This window comes from Protopterus annectens, chromosome 3.part0 (assembly GCF_019279795.1).
Source record: "Protopterus annectens isolate FY-2018-M chromosome 3.part0, PAN1.0, whole genome shotgun sequence".
Taxonomy (NCBI): Eukaryota; Metazoa; Chordata; order Ceratodontiformes; family Protopteridae; genus Protopterus; species Protopterus annectens.
The window spans coordinates 1,816,415,781-1,816,439,632 of NC_056731.1; the positions used below are offsets into that span (position 1 = coordinate 1,816,415,781).

Sequence of the window (23,852 nt, forward strand, 5' to 3'; positions counted from 1 at the left end):
CAGCTATGTTAGGAACCTGGGTGGAAACTCCCAGATATGCTCAGAATTAGTCCAAAATGATACAAAAATCACTGAACCCGCAGACATTGCCAACATACTGGCAGACAGGTTCAGTGCAAACGTCACCCCCCCCTAAAGGAGAGATAACTATCCCAGCGGAGTGTAGCCTCCCAGACATCTCAAATGCGCAGGTGAAAGCTGCTCTCTCTAAAGCTAAAAACACAGCATCAATGGGACCGGATGGTGTCCCCGGCTGTGTGCTACACGAGCTAAATGAGGAATTAAACCCGCACATAAGGCAGCTGTTTAATCTCAGCCTTACCACAGGATACGTGCCCAAGGAGTGGCGTACGGCAACTGTGGTCCCACTCCACAAAGGCGGTGCCTCTACGGACCCTGGTAATTACCGCCCCATAAGCTTAACAAGTCTAGTCTGCAAAGCTATGGAGAGGATCATAATGGAGCTCATAAACAAAGATATAGGGGACTTGCAGACATTGGACCCGACCCAGTTTGGCTTCGTCAAGGGAAGATCATGCCTTTTGAACTTGGTCGACTTCTTTGAAACAGTCACCAAGGCCATTGATGAGGGAAAGGCAGTCCATACAGCCTACCTTGACCTTGCAAGGCTTTCAACACAATACCCCACTCGGGTATTGTAGAAATACTACCAGCTTAAATGTAAACCCATATGTCACAAGATGGGTTGCAAACTGGCTTAAGGACAGAACCCACAGGGTTAGAGTTGCTGGCACTATGTCAGACTCCAAGCCGGTCACAAGTGGTGTCCCACAGGGCTCGGTCCTTGGCTCCCTATTGTTCGGCATCTACTTCTCAGAAGTACAGGCCAACATGGGAGGACTTTGGCTGACAAAGTTTGCAGGCGACTGCAAACTGGGCGCCATAGTGGAAAGTGCATCGGACACGGATATCCTTCAGAAGGGACTCACGGAAACAGATAGCTGGTGCCAGAGCCATGGCCTGAAGTTAAACGCCAAAAAATGTATAGTCATACCCTTCGGGAAAAACAAGGTAACCCCAAGCTACCATATAGGTGGCAATCCACTAAGCACAGAAGAGGTTATCAGGGACCTGGGGACCCAGGTTGACAGTGGCCTTTCTTTTGACACTCACATTGCTAAAGTGGTTAGAAAGACCTTCTACATTGCCCACCTGATCATGAAGGGATTAACATCCAGATCTAGTGAGGTCATTGTTCCCCTGTACTCTTCACTTATCAGACCAATGATCGAGTACAATGCCCCATTCGCGATGTATCTCGCCCGACATCTGCAGCAATTGGAGAGAACCCAAAAGTTCCTCAACAAAAGGATAAAGGGACTCCAAAATCTGTCATATGCTGCCAGATTGAAGAAACTCCAGCTCTATTCAGTCGCACACCGTCTGCTCAGAGGTGACATGTGCCTGACATACAACGCCATGTCCAACCCGGAATTAATGGACATGCTCCACCTCAAAAAATCCAAATCCACCAAAACCACTAGAGCAAGCGACTTAAACCTTGGCACGGATATAAACAGGACGTGCTGGAGGGATAGATTTATCACTCAGAGACTCCCTATGCTGTGGAATCAAGTCCCGGTCCATGTGAGGCAGAGCACCTCACTGGCTCTGTTCAAGAGAAATCTTGACCTGTGGATGGAAGATCATAGGTTTACCCCGGGAATCATCTCTGTGTCACTGCTGGACAGAGGCACAACAAACTAATGGGCACAGTATTTTTTCATATAAGGGGTGGCGTAAGCCACAAAAATTTGGGCTAGGCTTATAAATGCCTTAGGGCAGATAGCCTAGTATAAACCTATGAACCTATTAGCACTGATCAGAACCTTGTTAGCAGTTGGAGAATAAACAGAAATAGCCGGTGGGTCAGACCTGAGGTGAGAAAACATATACTTGTTAGACCTTACTAAGTTCTTCAGTCTATCTGCCTTTCATGGACTGAAGACTGACGATCAGAGTTACTGCAGGTAGCACCAAAAACATCATAGGCAGTTGGCATAATAAGAGGAGTTGGCATAATAAGAGGAATAAGTGTAGTATGAGTAAGAGAAAGTATGCATACTGCTTTATCCATCTTGTAATATGTAAAGGTAGTACATACTTTTTAGTAGGTCGCAGTGCGCTCCCTTGCCAGGCTAGCCAGCAGCCACTCTTCCCCTTTCCTTATCTATTTAAATTATCCCTACTCTCCCTCCCATATTTTATTTTACCCTTTGCTGAGTCTGATAACCCCTTCCATCCCCTAACTGGATATTCCCCGTAGGTGTCTCTGTTACACTCATCCAAACTGCCCACTAGGTGGCGCTCCTTTACCTTCTTGCTGTCTCTACTACTTTTTCCCACTTGGTACCTTATTCTCATTCTTCAGTGTTTCCTAGATATCTCTCCCACTGCTCTCGCCCTCTATATTCTCCCAGGACTACCTATCCTCTTCCTCCACTCCACATATTCCCATCTCCTCCAGGCTCAAAGCCTCTGACCCTTCTATACTGTCATTTTAGTACATATCTCCATTCAACTCCATTTCACTGTCAGTCTTCGAACTTAATATACATCTCTGCAAACTTACCTTCTGGCTCTCGCACTCTACTGATTGTTGTCCTCACATTTCTCCTTCCTTTGGCTCTTCCCGCTCCGTTCGCCCTGCGGGCTCACTCCGCTCCCCTACCCTGCCCCCATTTCCCACCTGCCCCCAGCACCTCTACCTTTATACCTCTCATAAGCCCTCCCACATATACCAATTAACTAATCCGAGTCCTTTCCTCATTACCCTTCCCACTCTTACTCCCCCCACCCCACTATACTTCACTTTACCAATTAACCTATCATAGTCCTTCTACTTACCACCCCTCCCACTCTTTCTCATCCCACTCCATTATATTTCTCTTCTCACCACATATAATCCCTTTCTCACCCCTGCAAATACATCCAACCCCATCCTTTTCCTAGGCCCCCCACCCATTTTGCCTGCACACCTCCACTACATCTATCTCTTCAACTTCCCCTTGCTGAACATGCCATCCAAAATCCTTCATACTATCTGTGTCCCATCCTCACTTCTTGTACTACTCATTCCTCTATATTATGCTACTTCCTACTCTCACAAAATACCCTTATCCCTATCTCCTACTCAAACCAACCCTTGTACTCACCTACAACCATCGTTATCTACCCACTACAACAACATATCTTCCGCTCTAATTCCTCCCAAAACACTGTACCTTTTCCATCCCAAAAACTTCACCGTACCAAAAACATTCACTCTTAAACTCCTCCCACCCCCTAACAGCTTCTTACTTCATAAACCCAAAAGACTAAGAGTTACTTCCAATAAATGACCTAGTCTTATCTGGCGATATTCATCCCAACCCTGGCCCCTGCCTCACTACTAACAACTTCCCCCAACCCCTTTTTCTCCCACTGGAAACAATCATAGTCCCCCTCCCACTTCTTCTACCGCTTCCTCTCCTAACCCCCTTAAGTTCTTCACTATCAATGCTCAGAGCCTAAATAACAAAATACACCAACTACAAGCTTGGATTTGCCACAACCAACCTGACATCTTAGCCATCTCTGAAACCTGGCTAAAACCCCACATCGCTGACTCTGAAATCTTACCTCCTGGTTTTCAAATCCTCAGAAGTGACCAATTAAATAAAAAAGGTGGAGGCTCTGCAATAATCTTCTCTAACCTCCTCTCCCTGATCCCTTTACAAATCCCAACTCCACAATTAAAAAATGCTGAACTTGCAGCCAGTCTACTACGACTAAATAAACATAAGAACATCTGCATTATCTCCCTATACATATCCCCAGGTGACAACATCACTACCCTCGAAAATATTCTTTACTGGGCCTCAACAGAAATCAAATTCGAAACTACATTCTAGGCGATGTTAACATTGATTGGAATAAAATCAACTCTCCTTCCCCCTCCCAATTCATTAACCTCTACAACTTCACCCAAGTAATCCACTCAACCACCCGGCCTAACAAAAATAATCCCCCAGGATCCATCATTGACTGGATCCTAGTCTCTCATCCAAACAAAATAATTCTTTCTGGCACTATCCCTGACACCTTCAGTGACCATCTCCCAACTTTCATACACCGTTCAGCTAACTCCACCCAATATCAACACCATTACATCCACACTCGTAATCTCAGCAACTTCAACCCCACAATCTTCTCAAACATTTTTAAACATACTAACTGGCAGATCCTAAATACTCTTCCCCTAGACAACGCTGTAGAACAATTTAACTCTGTCTTCCTAAATACCCTTAACTCTCTAGCCCCACCAAGAAACAAACGAGTCAAAGCTAATTCTGCCCCTTGGCTATCCAAAGAAACAAAACAAATCATGCATCAAAGGGACAAATTCTGGAAGCTATACCAGAAAAATAAAATGCCTTCATCCCTGCTCCAATACACCCAACTCCGCAACCAAGCAAAAAAACTAATCACCCTGGACAAAAAAAACTACTACAATAAACTTCAGTCCAACCATAATAAGAACCCAAAACAGTTCTGGAAATCAGTTAATTCCCTTCTTCATCCAGGATCCAGGAATAACCCCTGCCCAGACCCTAGTATAACTGACACAGATCTAAGCTCTCTCTTCAACAAATTCTTTACTGAATCTATAGCTAATCTAACTAAATCCTTCCCTAACAATAATGCATCCAACTCTCTTTCCTTTACACCTAACAACCCTTTTAACTGTCCTCTCAATTTCCAGCTGAAACCCGTTTCAACCACATTTATAAAAAGGCTCTTATCCAAACTAAAGCCATGCTCTAATGCCCTTGACAACATCCCCTCCTCCTTCCTTAAATGTGCTGCTGAAGGTATTGCTCTCCCTATCAGCATCTTAATTAACAGATCTTTAAAAGAGTCGTACGTTCCTATTCTTTGGCGATCAGCCTACATTCCACCACTTCATAAAGGAGGCAAAAATACTAATATCTCCAACTTCCACCCAATTGCCCTACTCTCACCTTTATCAAAAATCCTAAAAAAATGTGTCCACCACCAACTCATGCCTTTCTTAACCCAGAACCACCTCCTAACACCCACCCAACACGGCTTCCGCCCTGGACACAGCACCATTACTGCCTTATTATCCTTCTTAGAAACAGTCAATCAAGCCAGGGATTCTGGATTACTACTTTCCACTGTACTGCTAGATCTTTCTAAAGCCTTTGACACGATCTGTCACAAACACCTTCTCTTTCATCTATCCAACCTTCATCTCTCCCCTGATACTCTATCATGGTTCTCCAGCTACTTATCAGACAGATCTCAAGCTGTCAGATGGAAAAACTCTACATCCTCCTTTTTACCTACACCCACTGGCGTTCCCCAGGGGTCCATCCTTGGACCCATGCTTTTCAACATCTTCAAAAATAACCTACACTCTGCCATCCCAGACACAACAGTTATCCAATACGCTGATGACTCTACCTTAAGTCTGTGCAGCCTCTAACCTTCCTGAACTACTGACAAAAACCCAAATAGCTTTTTCCACTACTGAGAACTGGATGCACCAAAATCATCTCTCTCTCAACTCTAATAAATCTAAAATTCTTCTTTTCCCTCCCTCCAGGGCTTTCACTTTCAACAAAAATGCTTTCAAAATCATAAGCCAAACCAACTCTACCATAGAGGTTGTCCCATCTGCAAAACTCCTTGGCGTCACCATAGATGAGCACCTTAAATTTGATAACCACATACAACAAAACATAAAGAAAACCCACCAAAAGCTAGGTATGCTCTATAGGAACAACTGCTTTCTCTCCAACTCCTCTAGGCATACCTTAACAATTACCTATCTTCTACCATCTCTACTATATGGAGCCCCACTCCTTACTAACCTGTCTTCTTCCAACTCCTCTAAACTCGAAATCTGCTATAATAAAATCTCTAAATTTGCAACCAAATCTAAAACCTCTACTCACCATTGCCTTTCCCTACAAACTCTGAACTGGCTAGAACTCTCTAACTACCTAGACTATCTCCAACTAACCACTGCTCACAAATTAATATTCTACCCTGATAAATGCCCAACCTTAACAAACATCCTTCCTCCGTACATCCCAAATAGATCTCTAAGATCTGAGCACCAAAATTTAATCGCCATCCACAAACCCAATCGCCCTGCTGGCCAACTCCTTCTCTCCTACTCTCTTGGCAGGAAATGGAACTCTCTCCCTCCTTCACTTAGAACATCTAACTCTGAATCCTTCAAAACCCAACTTTTCTCTTACCTGTCCTCTAAACATAAGTGTTCCTGCTTTCATCCCACTTAAATTTAAATAACTACCCTTATGAACCCTCTATATCCTTTCACTTCACACTACCCTAAAACTATTATTCTTCCATTGCTACCAAATCAAACTTAAGCTACTTCTCAGTTTAAGTAATTCTCTGTCTCTACTCCTTGTATGTAAATATTGTAAATATCAAGTAACCTCAGATCTCTTCATTACAGACAGTTGAAACTTGCTGCTCTGAAGGGAAACTACTGAAAATCTATTTTATCTACCTTCCTTAATGATGTTTTTGAGGTATACTGTGTGCATTTGCTTTTTTACTAACTGTATGAATGTAATTACACATGTATTTTTTTTTACCTTCAACACTATGTAACTTATTGTATTCGCATTGCTTTTGGAGCTTTTCTCCCCGGGCCTCCACTGAAAATGGGCACGTTCTGGCCCAGTGGACTTCCCCGGTAATCAAACTGGAAATAAATAAATAGTATGTGGCATATCAACTTGTGACATAGCACATAGTACCTCCATAAGGAGAGGAAAACATCCATATGTTCCCACAAGACACATTATACATCCTGGAGACAGTCTCAGAAAAAAAGAGAACTCCTATACAGCAGAAACTGAGGAAACACTCAGTCAATTGCTTCTGAGGAAAATATAAAAGAAATCCAGTTCCTCTGATAAGTCAGCTAATCCTGAAGGTTTTACATGCCATATTTAGATTTTCCTGCTATTCCAAAGGATTCACGACCTGCAATAAACCCTTAGCTAAGATAAGCAAGTCAGAGACACACTGTCTTTAGATGAAATACATCTAACCCTTTATTTTTTCTAGGGACATCCCTAGAAGGGGACTGACTGACCAAAGGATGGCACTTCAACATGGCAATCAGGTCACTTTACCACAACCACCCCGGGAAGAACCTCCTAGAGAAAATTCCATACCCAAAGAAGATGGTTCTCCCATACCTGGTAATGGATACCTAAAATGTACACCGAAACTGCTGTAGAAGACGTGGCTAACACCTGATCCGTGGTGGCAAAAGGAACTACACCAGAATGATCTGGAAAAACAATGAGTGGTCTGAGGAACAAGCTGTGGCCACTGCAGAGTCACCCACTAATGGCTGTGCCTGCAGGGCAAGCAAGGACTCTAATTTGTTTATTTCCTTTTAGATACAATAAGAGGAGAAACCACAGGGTCAGTAAGGGTATTCACGTTGCTTCCAAGAAAGAAACCGGTTTGTTGCCAGGTGATGTTGGGAAAAGCAGGTTGAAAGGTAAGCTGTCACTAGTGTTCACAAGCAGGACATACAGTACACTTACACTTCCCTACACAGTCGCTCAAATATCACAAAAGTAAATGCACAAGCAGTACACTTCCCTAGACAGTTGCTCAAATATCACAAAAGTAAATGCACAAGCAGTACACTTTAGTCCCTCACAATTCAGAAGTCCTTTTTCACAGAACATGTCACTGAATTAAATAAAAATAAAGGTAATTTGTCATGAAGTGTACACAAGCATCAAAATACACTTACAGTCCTTTTACACACAAGCCCATTTCACACTCCAAGTGCCCAGAATCAGTATTTTTAAACAAAACACCCCATTCTTAGTTTATTAGCCCCAGCTACTAAAAATAACTTATCTGATAAGAGGTTTCCTCTAAAGTTTCTACACAGCAAAATCTGTCAAAAAAATAGAAAAAAAAATATTTGTGTACATAGAATGGTTCACCAAAGGAGACTTGTGTGCCAGAAGTGGAAGGCAGGAGCTGACCGTCAATCCTATGAAGCACTGAGCTGCTCTTAAGGGTGGCAAAAAAAGTACTCAACAGCTGCATGTGTGCCACTTTCTTATTTCCTTGTGGATGCATGCATAGAAGACAGCCAGAGAGGTTTGACGACTAGCAGTTCATTATATCCTAGACAGGCACGCTATACCCAAACTATGCAGCTATAGGATACTGCAGCGGTGATTTCCTCAGAACCATACTTCTCAACCTCTTAGTGGTTAGTGCTAGAAATCTGGACAATGGTCCAAAATTACAGACGGATTTTAGATATTGTTCTTATAAACTTTGAAAGTTGCTAGGGCAACAGGGTTTGTGTTCATAGGTTCATGCTAGGCTATCTGCCCTAGGGCATTTATAAGCCTAGCCAGAGTGTGTTTGGCTTTCGCCACCCATTTTAAATTAATTTTGCTATGCCCTTTTTCGAGGTTAGTATACTGTGCCTCTGTCTAACAGTGACACAGAAGTGACACTCTGGGTAAACCTACAATCTCCCATCCACTCATCAAGATTCCTCTTGAAGAGAGTCAATGAGGGACTCTGCCTAACCTGGACTGGGATTTTATTCCAGAGTGAAGGGAGCCTCTGGGTTATGAATCTATCCCTCCAGCATGTCCTATTTATTTCAGTGCTGAGGTTCAAGTCTCTCGAGCGCGTAGCTCGATGGGATTTGGATTTTCTGAGGTGCAGCATGTCCATTAATTCCGGGTTGGACATGGCTTTATACGTCAGGCACAGATCGCCTCTGAGCAGGGGGTATGCCACTGAGTAGAGCTGGAGTTTCTTTAACCGGGCAGCATATGGCATCTGTTTGAGCCCTTTGATCCTCTTGGTGGGGTACTTTTGGGGTCTTTCCAGTTGCTGCAGGTGTTACCTTACTTTTCTGAAGGACTTGGAAGTCTGAAAGTCAAATGTATACCATTATTTAGTGACTTCAATTCTCAGATCATCACACTGATTTGCCAGAAAACCGCAACTTTTATGAGGGATACAGCAAAAATATGAGGCAAAAATCTGGAAATGACTACAGTTGACAGTTATGCAATCAGAACGGAGACTAAATGCCGTGAATCGCAGCTACTATAATCTGAAATGTGAGATGAAGTCTAGTAAGCTCACTGACTGACAAGTCCAATGAACTTTTTCAGTTCCAACAAAATAGTAATAATTGCTGCTAATGTTCCTTCAGCTATCATTTTATAAACCCTCAAACTAACCGTTTGCTAAAAATATTACAAACATGGGGCAAAATCAGAGGCAGCCGAAAGGTCTCTCTTAACCTCGCATTCACTCTCTCGTTCTCTCACACCAATTAATGACTGTGCACACCACGGGGCTCTAATTGTAATATGACATTTTATACAAAAAAACTACTTCACTATTTTCCGAGCATACCGTTATACGTCTTCGCTTGACAATCCTAGACTTCTGAAGCGACTGTTAAGTATTATTCTAAGTCGCTTAAAAAGAAAATAGACAAGCTTTGCATCAACATACGGCTCTTCAAAACGACACAAGTAAAATACGCTAATTAGTGGCATCTTGACTAACTGTAATCATTCATTCATCAGTCAGAAAAGCGTAGAAACAAACGTGAACTACGCGGTTGGCCTGAAGCAAACACAACACCGAAGTCCTTTCAGCCGATTGGCTGTGAATCGCGAAAACGAACTTATGTGCTGTAATATTACGCTGTTACAGAAAAAAATCGTTAATGGCGTTTCAAAACGTTTGATTCGGGAGGGGGTGAGAAAAAAATCCCTTGGACAACTTCTTCAATTACTGGGACCTCCCAGTGGAGGAGTATATTTGATATAATAACCAAATAAGTAGGGGAATGATGTTGGCATGTTTGTATCTTTTTTATTATTTCTTCTCTTCACATGTAAACAGACCTCTCAACCTCGTAAAGCAAGAGATCTGGACAAAGCCATAAGTAAAAGTGGGGCAAAGGCCCAAAAATAGGGACATTTTTTAAATATTGCTCTTACAAACTTAGAAAGTTGATAGAATAACAGGTTTTGCATTAAGCATGAATTTTCTGAAGGGTATGAAGTCTGCAACTCAAATGTCTGTCATTAGTTTTTAACTTCAATGTTTAATGATTTGCCAGAAAACAGAATTTTATGAAAAACAGACCAAAACATGAGGCGAAAATCTGTACAGTTGAGAGGTATGCGGGGAGACTGCAAAATAAGGGCATCTTGCGACCCTGCTTTTGTATGTGTAGAGAAACTATTTTTGTTTGTTTTTCTGTAAGGAGCGCATGTTTGTGGGGTAGGTAAGGGAGAAAATGCTTCGCGCTGTAGGTGCCGTGCGATACAGTATAAAAGTAGCGCTATAGGCGCCAGAGAGTAAATAAGCTGATATTTTACATGCAGAATAATATTCCCCCATTTCCTTTAAGACTACTGTGTGTGCCCAGCCTCCTATAGAAAAATAACAAAACCTCCTAAAAGTACCTAACACGACTGCTGTTTAGGCAACGAGCAAAATCCATGCTAGAATAACCTCCAGTTTCTCTAAGGTCACAAAATGGTAGTTACAGTTTAAATATTTTACATATTAAGTATGTCAATGAACAGCAAACTCTCAGCTTTTGCCCAAACTGAGAAACATATCCGTTTGACCTCAAGTTTCCTTTGCTGTGGACTTTTGAGAAGATGACAATCATGACAGGATCTTGAACACTCTTCCAGAAAAGGAAACCTTCATAGCAACTAGTGGAAGTGAAGAAGCCGAGCAGCAGGGAATACATGTCTGGGTCAGTAATATTTTTGTAAGACTCAAGAGCAAGGTCTCTGATTATGAGGAGACCCAGATCTGTCAGGCAGAAGATGTTAACAACTGCATTGACTCGACCATACCTAATCGCGGACCAAAACAAGCTCCTCAAGGAAGAGCAAACCTGTCTGGTGGACAACAGCCATTAACAGGCATTACAATAACAGGAACAAATTGATGTCTAAGAGGGAGCAAGCCTCAAATTGTAAACACTCCCTCCTCAGTTTAAACAAGCAAATCAGACTCCTTGTGAAGTCCTCCAAAGCTAACTACTAATCCAAATCACCTTCCTCAACTAAGGACAACTATAAGGCGTTCTTTAGTTACATCTGTAACCTGAAAGGAATGGTTCAGATTTGTGCGTTCTTTAGTTACATCTGTAACCTGAAAGGAATGGTTCAGATTTGTGCGTTCTTTAGTTACATCTGTGACCCGAAAGGAATGGTTCAGATTTGTGCTGAACTGGTAGTTAATGATGCCACATATACAGAACCTGCGGACATTGCTTACCTGTTAGCCGACAGATTCTGTGAAAACGTCACTCCACTTTCCCCGCCACACTTCCCCCCAAGACATCCCTACCACCAGTCCTCTACCCTCTATCTCTAAAGAGCAGGTCGTAAGCACCCTTTCTAAGGTCAAAAACACAGCATCCATGAGACCTGATAACATCCCAGGTTGCATCCTACATGGGCTCAAACAAGAATTAGCAATGCCATTGGGAACTCCTTACAATCATACTCTAAGCACTGGCTTCATCCCAGCTGAATGGAAAAAGGCAACCATTATCCCCTTGTACAAAGGCAGTGCTTCCGCTGACCCCAGGAACTGCAGACCTATTACCCTGACTGGCCTTATCTGCAAGGCCATGAAGAGAATCATCATGGACCTTATCAACGAAGACATTGGCAACTGTCAAACACTTGACCCTACTCAATTTGGATTTGTCAAAGGGAGATCATGCCTATTAAATCTGGTGGACTTCTTCGAGACAGTCGCCAAGGCCCTCGATGAAGGGAAATCTGTGCATACAGTCTACCTAGATTTAGCCAAGGCTTTTGACACTATGCCCCACTCAGGCATAATTGACAAACTCACCCAGCTAGGTATTAGCCCGTATATCATTAGATGGATCACTAACTGTCTCACTGATAGAACCCATATAGTCAAATAGGAGAATCCACCTCCAACAGGCTTTACTGGAAAGGCTCACTCAGATTCTGCCACAGCTTGCTGTGAGGGAAAGGTTAGTTTGCTTTTTATTTCTTGTATTTTGTATTACTTTATTGCCTTTTTCTATTTTGTATACTGTGTTGTTTTCTTTGCACTGTATTTTACTTGTATTTCTGCTTTTAACTGCATATTAAAACTTGAAAAGAGACCACAGCTCTGTCTCTTGCGAGTCAGACAGAATGTTTTCCCACCCTGTGTTCTTAAACACCACTGTCTTTCTAGCTGCCTGCCCCTTATGTTAATTTGACCATATATCTTCATAGGTTCATAGGTTAGTACTAAGCTAACTGCCCTTGCGAGCCATTTTAAGCTTAGCCAATTATCCCTTGTGAGACTCAAACCCTGCAACTTGTGTTTGTAAGGCAAACACCTTAACCATTAGGCCACCCTCCCAACTTTTAAGCTTAGCCGATTATCCCTTGCGAGACTCAAACCCTGTACCTTGTGCTTGTAAGGCAAACACCTTAGCCACTGAGCCACTAGGCTCACTTTTCACTGGCTGGTGTGAGTAAGCACAAAATTATCATTTTGTGAAATCAGTCCCCTTCAGCTATTTAAACTTTATTGGCCATCCTACTGTATTCCATAGTACCAAAATGCAAAAGTGCCCACCCCCTTTCGATATCTTGTTCTTTCAAAAATAGTGGCTCTCCACTAAAACGTAACTTTTTAAACAGCTAAAGCTTAAGTTACCCACTTTCAGATCTAACAGCTTAGTGCACACTGTGGTGTTTAGGATAAACCATTTTTTCATCTTACCTTTAAGCATCTATTGCAAGACAACCAGTTATTGGTGAGCCTACATTCTGCTTCTCAGTAGACATCTTGGGATTAGTGCTTCTGTTTTCTCCTGGTGAGAGAAGGAGTACATGGACAGTGATTTCTAGAGACTGCTGATCACCAAAAAGCCCAATAACTAATTTATAGGTGACAGCTTGAAATCTGTGCTTATATTCTGATCCTGGTGAGAGAAGGAGCAGAGTGCATTGATTCCTGACTGCTTCTGGTTGGAGAGTGAGTGTCTGTGCTTAAAGTACGTGATTGGTCTGGTTGCTGTTCGAGGCATTTACCAGAAAAAGGCATCATCTGTGACAAGACTGTGGATCACCAAAGAGGCTGTGGCCTGCTTCTGTTCTTGGGATTGGTGCTAACATTTAGTTTCTGGTGAGAGAAGAAGCAAAGGAGCATTGTATCCCAACAGAGTGAAGCTGTAGTGAGACCAGCATTAGTAGTAGCCAGGCAGTAGCCATTCTTGAGTCCCCCCTCTTTTCATCATTCTTGACAAGCCAATTCTTTGTTTTCAGTAAGTACTGCTTGATTCATTTCTAGCTTCAGAGTATCAGCTTAAATACTTCATCCTTAAATTTTCAGGGTTTATGTATTAGTTTCCCCTCAAGTGTGTGGCAGTGGTCTGTATAGACTCTGACACCTTGAGTGATGCTTTTCCTGTAAAAGCACAATTTAAATTTCTCCAATACTTAGTTGCATACAGGACAATGAGTTTGCACTGACAAGCTCTGTCTACATAGTTGTACCTGGATACTCCTGACAGTGATTGATAGTCTCACTCCAGCTGTCAATAAAAAAAGAGTCACTTGCCATGGATATGATGAACTTTCCTGCTGTCTCAGTTACCGGCTTGGTGGGTATGGGCATTCTGAGGCAATGTAGAAATTGCCTCATGTTTACTGACAACCAGTTAATTCTCAAACAAACTGATATGGTACATGAGAGATGTATTTACACAATGTCACTGGAGGCAAAACTCTCACATAAAAGTACTCCTAATGTCATTAAGGTTGTCAGTAGTACACACGCTGCACCCATCACGCACAGTTCAAAGCAGACATACAAACACGCATATGCTGAGACACTTACACGTAACCTTCCTAAACCACAAAGACCTCCTAGATGAAGTGCACATAACAAATAACCTCAGCAGCCCAAAATGCACTCTTTCAAAACAACACCCACATCAACACATACAGCTACATCTCATGGAGCTTCTACCTCTAAGCCCATAAAGCAATTCACCACACAATCCAACATGCTAGTCCTTGGAGACTCCATTGTGAGACACACTGATGTCCCTCTTACCAGGCTGAGTCAGGAGAAAGTTACGGTCACTTGCTTATCAGGGGCTAGGATCTGCCACAATACACATGCAGTCAGGTCATTGAACCACAATTACCAATATGACTCAGTCATAGTCCATGTGAGAGTAAATGACCTGAGATGTACCTCCCTAGACTATATGAAGAGAGACATCATGGAGCTCTCGAAATATGTGTCTCAGGCTAGTATGAGCCTAGCATTGAGCAGCATTTTACCTTCTCCAAGGATGATGTCACAATATGAACAAAAGGTGAGTGGCTTTAATAATTGGCTTAGTTTCTGGTGTCATTCTAAGGGGATGCAATATTTGTCAGCATGGAAGGAGATGGTCAACAGACCACACTGCTTTGCCAGTGATGGTCTGCACCTCTCCCCTTTAGGCTTTTGAATATTAACTAAAACATTGTCTTCGCCCATAGTGCCTTTTTAGGCAATGCCAAACTGAAAGTACATAGCAAATCAAAACCAAGAAAATCTAAAGGTATTACTGCTCAATGCTAGAAGTCTAAACAAAAACTCCACTCCCTAGAAGCTCTCTTTACCCTAGAGAATGCTGATATCTGTGCGGTCCCTGATATATGGTTTAAAGCCACGGAGAGCACACTAAAAGTGTAAGGTTATAATGCCTTCCACACATTTAGGCCAGGTACTTCACAGGCAGGGATTAAAGCTGGAGGTGTCTCTATTTACATCAAAAAGAAATATACTTCAAGGCTGGTCAAACAGGACAATGCACTTGAGTTGATCCATGTTCAAATCACCATAGGTAAAATCCAGTACCACTTCCTTGCAAGCTACATGTCCCCCTCTATGACCCAGGAAACCCATACCATATATTTAAACTTATTACAAACACTAACCATCCAACCCAGTACCATATTCATGGGTGACTTTAATCATCCCACTATTAACTGGGAATCCTAAATGACACAAAACACACAGGCACAGAGATTCCTGGATTTTGTAACACAAACTCCCTGGACCATATAGTCAATACACCAACCAGGGGTGCAACCATAGTGGATCTGGTCCTCACTAACATGGGAGACTGCTGCACACCTCCTACTGTAATGCCTTCCCTGGTAAGGTCAGACCACAAAATGGTCTCCTTTGAAGTAAAAATAAAACCTGGGCTCCCAGCTAAACCTGGAATATTCAGGAACTACTTTAAGGCTAACCTCCTGGTATTAAGTGAGAACCTGGCAAGATTTTAAGCCCCCATAAACCCAGTGAATGCTTCTGCCTATGCAGAACTGTTCACATAAAGCCTGTATAAGCATGTTAATGGCTGCTTAGAGGCAGCTGTACCCACCAGGAAGAAGTACAGAACTAATTAAAAAAACAAGCCACCCTGGTGGAATCACAAAATCAGTCGGCTATATAACAGGAGGCAGAAAATCATGCCAAAAATTAGTAGGTGCAGCACCCAGCAGGATAAAAGCACTCTCATCAGACTAAACAAACAACTTGGAGAACAAATAAAGTCTACCAAAGCCAAATTTGAGGTAAGTTTGGCCTTCCAGGCCAACGACAACCACAACACATTTTTTAGCTATGTCCACAACCTTAAAGACAATACACAATTGTGTGCATAGCTCATTGTAAATTGAACCACCAGCAGCAGTCTGCATTTAAAGTGGAACAGCCTTACAAGACTTTCTGCAGATATATAGAGCTGAGTATATTTTTCTACATTATTCTGTATTATAGAGCTAAATTGTTGCTTAGATATCTGTTGTCTTAGTGTTCTGCAAATATACAGAGATCAGTATATATTTTTTGGGTTTTATAATTTGCACTCTGATTCCTCACATCTCTGTTGAACCCCCCCCCCCCCACCCTGTTCTGGTAGTAGTTTAAATTTGGTGGCTTTTGCAGTGCCCGCCCCACTGTAGATTTGATATAGGACACTCCCCCAGTCCCATCTTTTTACCGCATTCTACCTAATAAACCCTTTCTGCACTTGCTTTTAGTCCTTTTTAATTTAATTACATTTTTTCAAACTGCGCGTGGACTAATATTGCTACATACTCAAGTGTGCCAGCTTGCACTGCATGTGAATTGTTTTTACTACTGTTTTTGCTACTTTTCTGAAAAAAAAATTGTAAGCCCGTTTCCTACTTTCCTGTAATTAGTGTGCCAGATACAGATTTGCTGTATCCAGGACTATTTGTAAGCTTCTGAGCCCCCAAGCCTTTCTGTGTTGGAGGGGAGCCTTCTAGCTTATCAGTGGGAGTGGTAAGCACTAGGTAACCTGTCCACATAAGGAGTGGTTATGGCCCAGAATTTGTAGTTATTGGCCGTTTGGGCGGTCTTCCATCTCTCTCAACTTTCTGATTTGAAGGCCTGCATTTGCACTTGTTTCTGTCCTGTAACTCCTGGGCCCACCTCACTTTCTCACTCACTGCATTTGTGTTTCTTCCTACTTTATTTTGCTTTTGCGTCATCTTAAAAGTACTCAATTGTATTTATTACTACTTGGTGTAACTCATTCTAAGCCTTTTAGTTTAAGCACTTGGGCTTCAGACCAGTTGTTTTACATTAGGAAGGTTTGTGGTCTGCACTGTGGTGGCAGGACAGGTAGCTTACATCCTTCTAAGTTGGGAACTGCTGATTGAGGGCTCAGTGTCTGTTATTCTAAAAGTGTATTAATTCTGTTTTAAGCATTTGGGCTTCAGGCCAGTTATTTTACATTAAAAGGGTTCGTGGTCTGCACTCTTGTGGGAGGAGAGGCTGGATTCTGCCCTTATAGCTGGGAATTTCTGGTTAAAGGCTTATAGTGCCTGCATATCTAAACTGCTTCTTACTGAAATTGGTACACCTTGTTTGCTGTAGCATAGACTAGATCCAGGCCTGCTGAGTCTAGCTTTGTTTGTATAACATGAGCACTAATCCAGGCATTCTTTAAAGTATTCAATTGTATTTATTACTGCTTGGTAGTAACTTGATTAAAGTGTAGCTATCATTCTAAGTCTTTTGGATTAAGCACTTGGACTTCAGACCAGTTGTTTTAGATTAGGAAGGTTTGTGGCCTGCACTGTGGTGGCAGGACAGGTAGCTTACATCCTTCTAAGTTGTGAACTGCTGATTGAGGGCTCAGTGTCTGTTATTCTAAAAGTGTATTAATTCTGGTTTAAGCACTTGGGCTTCATGCCAGTTGTTTTACATTAAGAAATTTTGTGGTCTGCACTGTAGTGGCAGAACAGGTAGCTTACATCCTTCTAAGTTGGGAACTGCTGACTGAGGGCTCAGTGTCTGTTATTCTAAAAGTGTATTAATTCTGGTTTAAGCACTTGGGCTTCAGGCCAGTTATTTTACATTAAAAGGGTTCGTGATCTGCACTCTTGTGGGAGGAGAGGCTAGACTCTGCCCTTCTAGCTGGGAATTTCTGGTTAAAGGCTTATAGTGCCTGCATATCTAAACTGCTTCTTACTGAAATTGGTACACCTTGTTTGCTGTAGCATAGACTAGATCCAGGCCTGCTGAATCTAGCTTTGTTTGTATAACCTGAGCACTAATCCAGGCATTCTTTAAAGTATTCAATTGTATTTATTACTGCTTGGTAGTAACTTGATTAAAGTGTAGCTATCATTCTAAGTCTTTTGGATTAAGCACTTGGGCTTCAGACCAGTTGTTTTACATTAGGAAGGTTTGTGGGATGCACTGTGGTGGCAGGACAGATAGCTTACATCCTTTTAAGTTGTGAACTGCTGATTGAGGGCTCAGTGTCTGTTATTCTAAAAGTGTATTAGTTCTGGTTTAAGCACTTGGGCTTCAGGCCAGTTATTTTACATTAAGAAGGTTCGTGGTCTGCACTCTTGTGGGAGGAGAGGCTGGACTCTGCCCTTCTGAGCTGGGAATTTCTGGTTAAAGGCTTATAGTGCCTGCATATTTGAACTGTTTCTTACTGAAATTGGTACACCTTGTTTGCTGTAGCATAGACTAGATCCAGGCTTGCTGAATCTAGCTTTATTTGTATGCTGCTTGTTTGTTTGCTTGTTATTTCCCTGAAATGCTAATTCCACCTAAAACGCGGCTTTTCAGCACTTCTGTGGATCCCTAGTGATATCTGCATTGCTTACTGTACTTATTTCCTTGTTTCACTTGAAAGAAAGTTACTGTTTGTCGTTTTTGCATTTAAGTTACCTGAAATACATTGCATTTAAGTTACCTGGCACTTGCTCACTAAAGCAATTATATAAGTCAGCACTAAAATATTAAAAGCACTACACCCTCACAAACTCCCCTTGAGTACCTCGTTCCCCTTTGGCCCTTTTTTCAATTATAAAGGAATTCCCAATACTATTCTAGCATGTCCAAAGGTCAGTTGTCAATCTCCTCTCCAGTCCAGCTGGTGAATCTTGGAATCTTGAGGCAATGTTACAACTGCCTCATGTACACAGACAACCCTCTCCTCCTCCCAACAAATTACAACACATGTGAGAGATGCAACCATATAGCCATACTGGAGGCTAAGCTCTCTCAATTCAGTACTGGCAAAACCAGTCAGGAGGAGAAGGAAACCGCACTCACTACAATTCCAATCTCACATAGACCTACCACGACAGCAAACCAAACACATAAACACACAAAAACATACTCGGAGGCTCTAAATAAAAATCTGCTTAAGCAGCAGAGACCTCCAAAGCAGACACCCAAGCAACCGCTACCCCTAAACAAAACTTGTGCAACACATAGCTCACAAAGCCAGTGTGCCAAACAGTTACAGCCCTTAAGGCTAAACAATGCACCTGATACACTTGTAATAGGTGACTTTATCGTCAGGCACACTGACGTCCGGCTCACCAGGCTGAACAAGGAGAAGGTCACGGTGAGCTGCCTGTCGGGCGCTAGGATCTGCCACATAACACAAGCACTCAGGTCACTCCGAGGCAAGTACAAATATGACTCAGTCATTGTCCATGCTGGTGTGAATGACCTGAGACGTACCTCCCTGGACTACATGAAAAGAGACATAGAGGATCTCTCTGAGCATGTAGCCCAGGCTGGTATGACCCTGACCTTGAGTAGCATCTTACCCTCACCAAGAATGATGCCACAATATGAAGACAAGATGATCAATTTCAACAATTGGCTTAAGTATTGGTGTCATTCAAAGGGGATCCAATGCCTGTCAGCCTGGAATGACATGCTCGACAAGCCACGATGCTTCGCTAGGGACGGCTTGCACCTGTCACCCCTGGGCTTTTGGATATTGGCAAAGGCTCTTGCTACCCCCATAGTGCCTTTTTTAGGCAAGGCTCAAAAGACAAACCCACCTCCATAGGTATCACAAGGGATAAAAAACTAAGAGTAATGCTACTCAGTGCCAGAAGTCTAAACCTCAAGATGCACGCACTCAAAACTCTCCTTAGCATGGAGAACATCGATATCTGTGCAGTAACAGAAACCTGGTTCAAGGCTCCTGAGAGCACCCCAGCACTACCAGGTTATACCTCATACCATGCTTTTCGGTCCCAAAACTTGGACCGTACTACAAAAGGAGGGGGAGTATGAATATTTGTCAAAGATACCCACACCTCCAGGTTGGTGGCACAGCACAAAGCATCAGAGACTATCTATGTGCAACTAACAGTGGGTAAAACTGCCTTCCAGTTTATAGCCTGCTACAGACCACCCTCCCAAACCTAGGAACCCCACTCAGACTTCCTGAGAACACTGGAAAATATGAAGGTCTCTCCAAACACCATTATATTGGGCGACTTCAACTACCCAAACATAGACTGGGAGCATTACTCTAGCTCCATCACCCTAGCCCAAAGGTTCCTAGAATTTATAAACTCAAATGCCATGGAACAGCTTGTTACCACTCCCACAAGAGGGGAAAACATACTGGACCTGATCATCACCAACATGGGGACTCTATGCTCCAGACCAGACCAGAAGTGTATCCCTCACTGGTAAGATCAGACCATAAACTAATCTCACTGGATATTCACATCCCGACTCCACCCCCTGCCCTGAAAACCACAGTGAAAAACTTCTCTAAAGCAAATTTCACACTCCTCAAAACCGAGGTGGAATCCTTCAAAGCCCCCAGGCCTGTGAAAAATATGGCCCAGACCGCAGAATCCTTTATAAACGCATTCTATGAACACCTTCAGGAATGCATGGATCATGCAATCCCAAATAAAACCAAGACCCAATCCTCCAAAGGCAGACGTCCTGTCTGGTGGACCCCAGCCATAAACAAACTATACAATAGAAGGAGGAAGCTACTACATGATAGAGCAAAATCCCAAAGGGAAGGCATCTCTGATCAGTATTAGCAAAAAACTACGGGCACTCATAAAATCGTCTAAGGCCAGCTTCGAGAGAAAAATTGCACAGGACACTAAGGATAATCACAAGGCTTTCTTTAGTTATGTTAGGAACCTGGGTGGGAATTCCCAGATATGCTCAGAATTAGTCCAAAATGACAAAAATACACCGAACCCACAGACATTGCCAACATCCTAGCTGACAGGTTCAGTGCAAACTTCTCCCCCCCCTCCCCACCAAAAGGGCAAATATTTATCCCAGCAGAGTGCTGCCCCCCTGACATCTCAGATGCTCAGGTAAGAGCTGCCCTCTCCAAAGCAAAAAACACAGCATCAATGGGACCAGACGGTGTCCCGGGCTGCGTCCTACATGTACTCCAAGAAGAGCTAAACCCAAACATAAAACTACTGTTCAATCTCAGCCTTACTACAGGATATGTACCCAAAGAGTGGCGTACAGCAACAGTGGTCCCTCTCCACAAAGGTGGTGCCTCAACGGATCCTGGAAACTATCGCCCCATAAGCCTGACTAGCTTGGTCTGCAACGCTATGGAAAGGATCATCATGGACCTCATAAATAAAGATATTGGGGACCTACAGACACTGGATGCTACCCAGTTCGGCTTTGTTAAGGGCAGATCCTGCCTCTTAAACCTGGTTGATTTCTTTGAAACAGTCACCAAGGCCATTGACGAGGGGAAGGTGGTCCACACAGCCTACCTGGACCTCGCAAAAGCCTTCGATACAATACCCCACTCGGGCATTATAGATAAGCTCACCAGCTTAAATATAAACCCCTGTGTCACTAGATGGGTTGCAAACTGGCTCAAGGACAGAACCCACATGGTTAGAATTGCTGGAGCCATGTCAGACTCCAAACCAGTTACAAGTGGCGTCCCCCAAGGCTCAGTCCTGGGACCTCTCTTGTTCGGTATATATTTCTCGGAGGTACAGGCCAACACTGAAGGACTGTGGCTGACTAAGTTCGCAGATGACTGCAAACTGGGCACCATAATTGACTCTCCAGCCGACACAAGCATCCTCCAAAAGGGCCTCATGGAAACAGACAACTGGTGCCAGAGCCATGGCCTCAAGCTAAACGCCAAAAAGTGTATAGTCATCCCCTTTGGCAAAAACAAAGTGCCTACAAATTACCACATAGGTGGTAATCCATTAAGTACAGAAGAAGTAATTAGGGATCTGGGGACCCAAGTTGATAGCAATCTCTCATTTGACAACCACGTGGCCAAAGTGGTTAGAAAAACATTTTATATAGCCCACCTAATCATGAAGGGATTCACATCTAGATCACGGGAGGTCATCGTGCCTCTTTACTCATCCCTCATCAGGTCCATAATTGAGTACAATACCCCTTTTGGGATGTACCTTACCAGACACCTGCAGCAACTGGAAAGACCCCAAAAGTACCTCACCAAGAGGATCATAGGGCTCAAACAGATGCCATATGCTACCCAGTTAAAGAAACTCCAGCTCTACTCAGTGGCCTGCTCAGAGGCGATCTGTGCCCGACGTATAAAGCCATGTCCAACCCGGAATTAATGGACATGCTGCACCTCAGAAAAGCCAAATCCCATCGAGCTACGCGCTCGAGAGACTTGAACCTAGCACTGAAATAAATAGGACATGCTGGAGGGACAGATTCATAACCCAGAGGCTCCCTTCACTCTGGAATAAAATCCCAATCCAGGTTAGGCAGAGTCCCTCATTGACTGTCTTCAAGAGGAATCTTGATGAGTGGATGGGAGATCGTAGGTTTACCCCGGGTATCACTTCTGTGTCACTGTTAGACAGAGGCACAGTATACTAACCTCGAAAAAGGGCATATCAAAATTAATTTAAAATGGGTGGCGAAAGCCAAACACACTCTGACTAGGCTTATAAATGCCCTAGGGCAGATAGCCTAGTATGAACCTATGAACCTATATTGAGCCAGAAGATATAGCAAACCTCCTAGCTGATAAATTCCAGGGCATTGCTTCCAGAAAGAAAAGAAGGTATAACCTCCGTGTACTCTTCCCTCATCAGGCCAATAACTGAGTATAATGCCCCTTTTGGTATGTTCCTTTCCAAGCACCTGTAGCTATTGTAGTGACCACAAAGGTTCCTCGCAAGAAAAATTCAAGGTCTTCAGCATCTGTCCTATGAGGATCATCTGAAATCACTGTACTTTATTCTGTTTCATACAGACTGCTCAGAGGCAATCTCTGCCTTGCATATAATGCAATCTTTGACTCTGCTTTACTGGAAATTCTGCATATCTGTAAGTCAAATGGTACATGGGTTACTCATTCAAATGGCTTTAACCTGGTATGTGACATTAATATAAGCTGCCGGATGGACAGATTTGTCTCCCAGAGGTTGCCATACCTTTGGAACAGACTCCTGCTTCATGTCAAGTACAGCACCTCATTGACTGTCTTCAAACTCAATCTGGACGATTGGATGGGTAACCGTAAAGTCACCCAAGGGTTTCCACCTATGTCCCTCTTGGACATGGGTGATAGGCACTGATCATGGAAATCAGGGCAAAACCTGGTTAGGCTTGTAAAGGCCCTAGGGTCATTATTAGCCTAGTAACCTCCTATGATCCTAAATTTGGCTTGTATAGTTTTGTCTTCAGAACAAATATCATCAGAGGAAATGGGTGAGCACAGAGGGGACCACATCGCCACTTCTTCCCTCAGTGAGTTCCCCAACAATAGAATTAGCATGAAAAAAGTCACCCCGCTTTGTGTTGATCAGCAAGGCAAACATGCTACAGCATATCTTTCCACATTTTGAGAAAATTTTCTGTGCTACCAAGGAGATAAGAGGCCATTCATGTGACAGCCAACATCTGCTTAACTTGCCCACCAAGAAACTGGCTCCCTTAGCATGTGGCCAACAGCAAAGAAATAATTACTAGCCATTGCCCATTCCCATTGTCTGATAACTTCCCAGCAAAGAAGTAGGAAAGGTTCCCTCTTGTCTGCTGATGGACCACACAACTGCCATACTATATGGCTGTATGCAAGAATTCCCACTGTAAGGGAGTTTTAAAAGATTTGGATGTATTCTAATCATCAGTATGTTGATATGAAGGGATAATTCTGATGACATAAAGATACACCAAACTTTCTTCCCACTTAAAAATCCCCCTGCCCCAACCCAGGTCAGTCATCCATGGTAACTGACTCCCAGAAATGGGAAGGCTAGAAAGGATTGCCAACCGATAATTTGTTTCCTCCATCCACTATGCTATGCAATGCCTATTGGCATGAGAATTATGGATTTACAACAGGGTTTGCTTTGTGAGACCCAAGAGGTCCACTGACAAATTCT

At 43.0% G+C, this 23,852-nt stretch overlaps 1 protein-coding gene across 4 annotated transcripts in view; it reads right to left on the minus strand.

The window, feature by feature from the left end:
• Nucleotides 1–23,852, minus strand: part of ALS2CL (ALS2 C-terminal like) — a 2,758,770-nt gene that overhangs the window by 2,458,693 nt on the left and 276,225 nt on the right. Inside the window, exon 1 of one of the 4 annotated variants that reach the window (XM_044065872.1) lies at nucleotides 9,493–9,755. The exons of the other annotated variants lie outside the window; for them this stretch is intronic. The gene's annotated coding sequence lies outside the window, so the exon portion shown is untranslated. Of the gene's footprint in view, nucleotides 1–9,492; nucleotides 9,756–23,852 lie in introns of those variants that run through there. 4 annotated transcript variants of the gene reach the window in all.